The 8,912-nt window shown below is 41.5% G+C and overlaps 1 long non-coding RNA gene across 1 annotated transcript; it reads right to left on the reverse strand.

The window, feature by feature from the left end:
• Positions 1 to 1,365: 1,365 nt before the first annotated feature.
• LOC135921218 (uncharacterized) lies at positions 1,366 to 7,279 on the reverse strand. Its single transcript, XR_010570495.2, has 3 exons — positions 6,254 to 7,279; positions 5,379 to 5,492; positions 1,366 to 3,041 (listed from the first exon to the last, which is right to left on the reverse strand). It is a non-coding gene; the product is annotated as an uncharacterized lncRNA (long non-coding RNA).
• Between the last annotated feature and the right edge of the window lie 1,633 nt (positions 7,280 to 8,912).

Consider the following 8,912-nt stretch of genomic DNA (forward strand, 5'->3'; position numbering starts at 1 on the left):
TATACGACTACGCAGGCGCAGGGACAAAACTACGTCACCCTCTGGCTTGGAGCGCGGCGGCCACGAGGAGAAAAAAAAAACGGAGTTCGGTTTGAAATTTCAGACCTTTCCATGGCACGTAGCGATGTAATACTCTGCATACACGATCGTTATCGCGCAATGTGTGCTCTGTGCTTGTCAGCTCAAGATGGCCACACCTGGTGAGGGGCCCTTTAAGTAAAGTAATTGAACATTCGTTTGTCAAGCGCCTGAATACTTACCTAACGAAATTTAATATTGTAAAACCTTGCCAATTCGGTTTTCACCAAGGAAGTTCCACTGACCATGCCTTACTTTCTTTGGCTAACTTCATCAAATGTTCGATTCATAGGGTAGTAACTTGTCAGATTCCGTATTTTTGGATTTACCTGAAGCCTTTGATAGACGCAATCACTTTTTTCTATTCAGCAAGCTTGATTCTTGTGGTATCACGGCTTCCACCTAAAACTTCACGAAGAGTTACCTGCCTAACCGAAAACACGTGGCTTTCACGGGTGGCTGTTACTCATGCAAATACTAAGGTTACTAACCAAGGTGTTCCACAGGGGTCCATGCTTGGTCCCCTACTCTTCATAACTGGTCCCCTACTCACAACAACGAAACCGTCACTCCCGTAGCTTCACCGAAGCCATCGACTTGCCGGCCTCCCACCATCAGCCCTGAGCGTCTTCGACATGCCAGAAGAAGTAGCCGCTCCGAGGGTAGTGCCTACCCTTACAAAAATTTTTAATGTGTTTTTTTAGAAAGTCTTTTGAACTTTCTCTATAGAACTTTATTGTGTTTATTTTGATTGCCTATAGAATTTTCCTATAGAGTTTCAAAAGTTATTTGGCCACCGCATTCTTATAGGAACTCTAAAGACACATTTCTATAGAACATTTCTATCGAGTTGCTTTAGAGATGCTAAAGACAAATTTCTATAGAATATTTCTATCGAGTTCCTTTAGAGATGCTAAAGACAAATTTCTATAGAACATTTCTATCGAGTTGCTTTAGAGATGCTAAAGACAAATTTCTATAGAATATTTCTATCGAGTTGCTTTAGAGATGCTAAAGACAAATTTCTATAGAATATTTCTATCGAGTTCCTTTAGATGTGCTAAAGACAAATTTCTATAGAATATTTCTATCGAGTTTCTTTAGAGATGCTAAAGGCAAATTTCTATAGAATATTTCTATCGAGTTGCTTTCGAGTCCCTACAAGCAAATGCCTATAAAAGCTAGGCCGATGTGTGTAAAGTACTTGCAATTTACCAAAGTTCTACTGTAGGCAATAAGGACTACAGTAAATGCAGTGGCAAAATAATTGGTGCTACAACCACAAAGTATTCAGTTTGAAATGTTTATTGCACTTCAGACTAGATACATGCTTCATATATGTGACATACACACTTCAGACTAGAACTTGCAACACACAAACTGTAGCTGCCAACATGCTTCTCAGGTCAAGCTGGTGGTGCAAACACACGAAACATGAGGTAAAAGAATCAGTGGCAGACTTGATTACAGTTGACACCTCGCAATAACAGGCTTGACTAGGACAAGAAACCATACCATTAAAACTGCAAAAGGAGTGCCTGTTCCAGCAGTGCACATTAAATGTTTGGATACTAAAGCCTGAAAATAAACTGATATGAATGTGCACTGCAATGTTGTGTCAGCCTGACGAAACGACACAGCATTTTAGTCTGAGCAAAAATAACACTGGCAGTCGCTGCAAAAATGTGGCAAATAATGGCTTTCACAGATAAGTACACCATATACCGAAACCACACAGCATTTTAGTCTATGTTTATGTGTAAAATTAGCACTGGTAGGCCCTGCAAAAATGTGGCAAACAGGGGTTATCATAGAGCAGTACAGCATATATCGTAAATAGTTTAAAAGCTTGTATTTCGTTGTAAGGGAAACAATTTTGAGATCAGAGCCAATATTCTAATTAGGGTGAGAAATACAAACCAGACCGACACACGCAATGACTAAAAAAGAGATCTAGCTCAGGAGCTCCTATGTAATGCACATGAACAGTAAAATCGTTTTTCTCGGCAACTATGCAACCAAATTTGATGAGGTTTGATACATTTAAAAATGTTTAAATTATAGTTTTTACATTAACACCATCAATTTTTATTAAAATTTGCTGAAAATAGCAAAACTTGAAGGAAAAGGACTTAGTTTGCAACTGTAAATAAAAAAAAGAGCTAGCACAAGTTCGTTAATTCTGTAAATTTTCCTACTCAAATACATCCAAAATACAGAAATACTTTTGAGACAACCACAGCACTAATTTGAATTAAGTTTGCGGCATTTGAGAATTCTACCTGTTGCAGGAAGGTCTATTTGGCAGGTTTAAGAAAAATAACACCACGAAGCTTACTAATGCCCGTCTCTGTGCCAGAAAGAGATATCATAGTTCTGCAGACTCCATCTGCTATGTCTAAAGTCAACAAACTGTATATATGAATTTACAGCTAGCATGAAATTGTTGCAACGTTTGAGTTTCGCGCATCTACTCATAGATTAGTGATTGTATATTAGAGCAGCATATGGTATCTCTAATTTGACAGATTAAATTATGGTATTAGCTCCAACAGAAATGTGATCTCATTTTTTGTTATATAAGATTTGTTAACCTTACTGCTCTGTTTCTTCAAAATTTACAGTTTCCATGAATTCGTGCTACGTGAATTATGCTTTTTCAAATAACGTTTACTTTGATGCAACAATATTTCTTTATTTTACCTGACTCCTTGCTAAAAAAACTGCACAGTATTCATGAGATATGAATAAATAAATATTAAGTGAATAAGTAAACAAATAAATATTGCGGTTTGTCTTATCATTCCACCACCAGCATGAACTGTAGGGAGCTTTGGCTACTGCCCACATGGTTGCAAGTTCATTCTTACATGACCACCTGCTATTTCACTTCCCAGGAATGGAGCGAGGAAAGGCTAGTTTTTGGCCTCATTTGGTCCGTCTAGTAACGGCGACGGTGGAGCCTGGAAAATAAAATTGAAATTAATTTTCAAAAGGTGTAATGAACATTCAGTCATAATGTATTAGCAGGCACAAACATGCCACAAATATCTATATAGTTGTAGCATTATGCTAAGTTTCATTTCAGTATTTCAGAAAAAAATTATAACAGAAAGGTGGCAGAACGCCCCACCTCCCCACCACTCTGCCAAACAGTGGCAGTTCTTTTGAGAATCACTTTTGAGAATATTTTTACTTTCCCAAGATTCGGTGACATCAGCACTGGGCCAATGTGCCTGGCAGTAGAATATCATTGCCGATGACAAAAAGCATCTCCGAACGACAACAGCCTAGTCACACATTAATCTCATCTTGCAATGACAACACATTCCCATTTATAACATAAGCAAGCAGGAACACCCATGAGCTAAGAGTCCTATACAGATGTCACACTATGCATAGAAAATTTTTTTTTTGAAAAGGGAATGACCTACTGGCTTCTATTGCTGAGCGGTAGACAAAATTAATATTCCATCCGCTATTAGCCATAGTTGGTATGTACTATGCTTAATATGCGAATAATAAATTTCTCACATGGAGCTTGGGCATCTAAGTATGCATTGTATGGGGAACAATAATGTTTTAAGTTGTTTTCGCAAACTATGATGGATAACTGCCAATTTGTGGTATTTGGAACACAGTCGCGGTGTCACTGTCAGATACAATGGACACAGTATATTCGTGCTTTTTGAGTTATTGAAACAATTAGTTTCTAATCTAGTACGGGTATGTACACTGATATGTATCCTAAACGCAATGATAAGACTGCCCAATTGCAATTGAAATATTAATTCAGTTTTAATTAAAAATGGTCCTTCTTGCAACCTGGCATGTGAAAAACAGAAAACAAAAATTATACTAACCAAGTAACTTTGAAAACTGATTGCATAACTGCTCTATAGGTCAAGCAGAAAATTTAACAAGAAATAACGTGCCTAAAACTAGTTGCAACAAACAAATTTGTTACTACGAAGGTTGCGGACAATTCAGTAAACAGATTGTGACCCAGTCTTTTTATGTGGCATTCCTCAGCGATGTTGTTGGCCAATTGGTTGCCGCAGCTGAACAAAACAGATGAACAGTCTAAATCAGGTGCGCAGCCCCAGTCCCATCGGTGCATGGTCAAGTGGGACGAACATACTGATCCGGGGAGTGAATTATGGTGCTGTCTTAGGTACGTGTTGAGGCACCAGCCAATCTGTTGCATGTACATTTGACCAAATATACACATGATCACAAGAATAGACTACACTACCCCTGACAGACAAGACAAATTTAGTGGTATCTAAGCAAGCCTTTCTTGTCAGGGTGCCATATGCACAGCAGTGTGCAAGAGAATTGAGAAAGGCAAGCAGGCAAGGGAGGCTTGCTCGGTGAAAGATACCACCAAATTTGTCGTGTGTCACAGGCAGTGAGTGCACTGTATCCCTTTCACATGTGGTCAAGCGTACATACGGCAAGCTGGCCGGTATCTTCTCATGTGTATAAGAGATCCAGTATGGTCATCCAACTTGGCCGTACATTTCCACAACGGGGCTTCATGTTGGATTACAATCGTTCATCTGTTTTCATCCACCGTAAAAACTGACAAGTGAAATCGATGAGGCATACCACATATATAGTAAGAGATGTGGGTGAGCCCCCATATTTAATGCAACAAACAAAAAAGGCGTCCTGTGTAGGTCAACAAGGTATCCATATCAGTCTGTGCCTATGTACTACAGAAGTAAATGCAGCTTAGTAAATACTGACCTTCATATTAATTTTCAAGAAATTAAAGCTCACCAAATGTGTATTTTGCAGTGGCTGTTACTATGGGAACAGAGAAGTAACTGTAAAGATATCAATGATAAACAAAGATGTGCACACTACGTGCTTAGACCTGTGACATATTTAGTCCACTACCCTTCGAATTCCTACATGCACAGAAAACTGCACGAGATTCTAGTACAAACAGAAAAAAAAATGCAAATAGGGGTACAGCATAGGAAATAGTTTTCAAAGAATAAAACCCCAATAAAAAGTCATAAATACACTATGTACAAAGCAAAAAATATATGTAACTTGCAGGTAAGCAACTTACGCAAAAGAAATACTAAACATCAGGAATGGTTGGGTATAGTTTTATACAGAACACAATCATGTGGGCATAATGGCTATGCACACTAATAGGTAGCAAGTTCAATAAGGTTGCATAAATATTTAGTCTCTTTAGTATCCTGCATTAAGTAATGTGTCGACAAACTTCACCATGAATGACACCAAGCCCCCTTTTTGGAACACGTACATTTCATACACACCTGTCATGACGATCCAGATCACACGCCATGCTGCTGCAGCCATATATCCACAGGGTCGGCATTTCTTGGGGCTCCTCGATCTTGTAGTTAATGTTGTGGGTCACGGCCTCGCCACTACAAAATCAATTCTATGTTAGCTTAAAGCAGTGGCACAATAAAGCTGTGATATCGTGAAAACATGCAATCAGCACCTAAAAGAGTCACGAAAACAATGTCTGCACTAATGTGGAAAGAGAGCAAATGCTCGAAATCATCGAATGTCATGACAATGCGGACCTCTACATCAAATAAAGTTTTGGACGCACCGCAGCAGCAGATTACAATCTAAACTTAATGGTTTTTTTTCCATTACTTAGTATAGGCAACGTTCCCCTGTCATGCTTAGTTAAGTCAGTTATGTCAACACATCTTGCCTTGGAAATAAAGCTGTACTAGTAGCAAGCTGTGATTGGCTTACATTTTTTTCTTAGAACTGTTCGTTAGCCAAAAACCTCGTAAGCAGAGATTGTGCACAACGTCGAAGCATTTATAAGTGAGGAAACGTCATTGAAGAAAGAATCGATGAAGAGGTAGACGGGTCGTTACTATGCAACTTTAGCAGACAGGCGGGAGCTCACGCACAACTGCACAAAGCGAACACGATTTCCGAAACTTTTCTCAGGGGAAGCAAACACTTATCAGGATTATAAATTCCGCACTGTGGCAATAGAGTTGCGTACACAATTCTTACAACCAGCGCGTAGCAAGTATCAGCACAGGGTTCACTGTTGTCGTGGGTGTTCCACTTACTACGTTCGCAAGGCACTCTATACACACACGGGAAGCACACACAACACGGATGAACGCACGTGTAGTTGGCGAGCACGATTGCTTACCGTTTCAACAGTACGACGAGGTCGAAAGGCACTCTCCAAGTTTCCAGTGATGCGTCTGCGATGTTACTTGCAGCAAACAAGCCACTGGGTAGTGGACGAGCTGAAGCGCGCTAATAATACGCATTACTTCTCTGCGCCGTCCACCAAACTTTCCACGAACACAAGCGGAGACAAAGGGAACGCACTCCATGGCATGAAAATCGTTGGTCCACATTTAGCTGGCGCGCCACGCATACGGCGTGCTTACAGCGAGACTCAAGCCATCTTCTGGCACTTTCGTGCTCGCGAACTACGTCTCATTTCATTACAGCAAACCTAATAACACACGGTCAAACAAACACATCGACGCAGCTCGCACGACAACCGTTGAAGACGGAGCAATAACAACACGCCGTAGCTTCGTATTCTACCTGTCGCGTTGAATACGAAAATACCGGCGCCGCCAGCGCCGTCTGTATAATAGTGCGGCTGCTGTGGCCTCCGTGATTCCTACAATAATACCCACTACAGCAGGTTTTGTGCCGTTTTGAGCCGGCCTTTGAGCCGAACTACATACATATGTTGCTAGACAAGAAGAAACATTGACATGCTCATATTGTGTGCTATAGTTTAGGGCAGAAATAAATTACATGCAGTATTCTTGCTTTTGAATCGCTTATGCCACATGTAGTCAGCAAAAAGCATGGCCTTCAAGATCTCGACAATTTACCCTGTGTAAGCTATCGCTGCGGTGTGATTTTAACGATTTCAACCTCGGTCACTGGCCTTAAAACCCTAACTGACTTTATGCGCAGCCGTTACCTGCAGTGCCTGTGCCCTCACTTCGTTTCTCATTGAAGTAACTTCCTGCTGTCGTTTAAATGTAGCCCAGAAATTGTCGACACAACCTCGGAGGTACACGTGTGCAGTGTGTGATGTTTCCGTGCGCTTGTGTCCGTCGCACAGCAACGTATATACGATGATGTTTAATTTTACCCGTGAGGTACAGGTTACGCTTATGTGTTCCCTATCTTGCTTTCGTGGCGATGCGCTTATCATGCGCGGATCGCGCTCATGTGGTCTGTGACTGTTCAAGATTCCTTGAAAAAAAAAATCGTTTCTGCAGCGTGCATTTGAGTGGTATGTGCCAGAAATTTGCGGCGGCGTTCGATCTGTTTCCGCCCCAAGTGCTGCAGTCACTGCATGCCAGCAAATAGATATGACGCGATTGCTAAGGCGCAGTTTTGCTTAGTGTTTCTTGGTATACATCTTTGTGATTTACCTGCATATGCGATATAAACCACAATGCGCGCTTCCGTTATATTTCTTTGGTTTTCCTAATTTCGATTAGTGTGATGTTTGCCTTGGTCAATGAGTGTCTTTTTAACGATGCTCTTACTTGATGGTAAAAAACCTCTGAAATGCCGATTGCAAGAACCAGCGTCTTCCAGTGCCTTCCAGTGTGAAACCAGCGCGTTTTTCTTTTTTCTTTTTCTTTCTTTTTTTTAAAGCACTGGATCGCACTGGGTACGCTGGCGCTCGCTGGGACTCACTCGAGACCAGTGAGAACGCTGGATAAGAGCTGGGTCACACTGGAAGAGATGCTCGCATTGGAAACGGCGCTGGTTGTGTTTGTGCCGCGCTGGCTCCAGCACGCAAGGACGAGCGCTGCTGAATATTAAATGCTTTATACAATTTCATGGCTTGATACTAGTCTCTTGTCCTAAATAACGCTATATCTTAGGGTCATAGAACTATTTCGTGTCGCAGTATGGAATAAAGGTGCGTGAGCTGCCTTGTTTATTCCTGCACATGTGACACTGAAAATCACTTTCTTTTTTTGCATTTTGCCTTGTGACAGGGCGGACAGCTAAATTCTTTAACGAAACCACGCATAGACGGAGGACGCCGCTTTTTTAGTAGTTCGCACGTAGCGTATGACTGGGAGTTATCGCCATTGTCGCAGTGTTGTGGAGTGGACATGAAATCCAGAAGTCGTTCAGACGCGCTCGAACGGACCCCGAGTTCGATGCCTACCGCTGCTTGATATAACCGATAACAAGGCTGAGGCGATTCGTGCGCTTCCACTTTCCCTATTGTACTAAAAAGAGTTCTGAGGCTCAAATACACACATTTTAGCTTTCGCCAGCTACCCGCGCCGAGATCAGTCCCCATCGAAGCTTAGGCATAGCGTATCCGCCGAGTCCGTCTGCACGCTATCGGCGCGTCTAACCTCAAGAATCAAGAAGTCTAAAAAGGATAAATTACTTTATATTTCAGATTTCGCATCGGTGCTTTTAAATAAACAATTTTTTCATGTCTACAGTGCCAGCACAAGAAGTGAGGAGCGCCGATGTGACGCATCATAAACGCAGGTATATGTGCTGTCGCCGAAGGCTCCCAGCACTAGCCTGCGTTTCTCTGACGAATATATATGGCTAGACAGACGTGTAGACTGAAAGTCATCACTGAACTAAGAAAACATTGCATACCCCTCGCGTGAAGAACAAGAAACGGCTATCGAAATCGGCAGTAACAGCCCATTCATGCAGCGTCCCGGGTCGGTGGTTCATTTAGGACTTTTTTTCGAAGCTAAAATACCAATCGCAGTCGATGTTATGGCACTTCCGAGCACACTATTGAATATGGAGAGCAAATTTCTCTTTGAGGTACAGGCGTG

The sequence above is a fragment of the Dermacentor albipictus genome, unplaced genomic scaffold, assembly GCF_038994185.2.
Source record: "Dermacentor albipictus isolate Rhodes 1998 colony unplaced genomic scaffold, USDA_Dalb.pri_finalv2 scaffold_34, whole genome shotgun sequence".
NCBI classification, from domain to species: Eukaryota; Metazoa; Arthropoda; class Arachnida; order Ixodida; family Ixodidae; genus Dermacentor; species Dermacentor albipictus.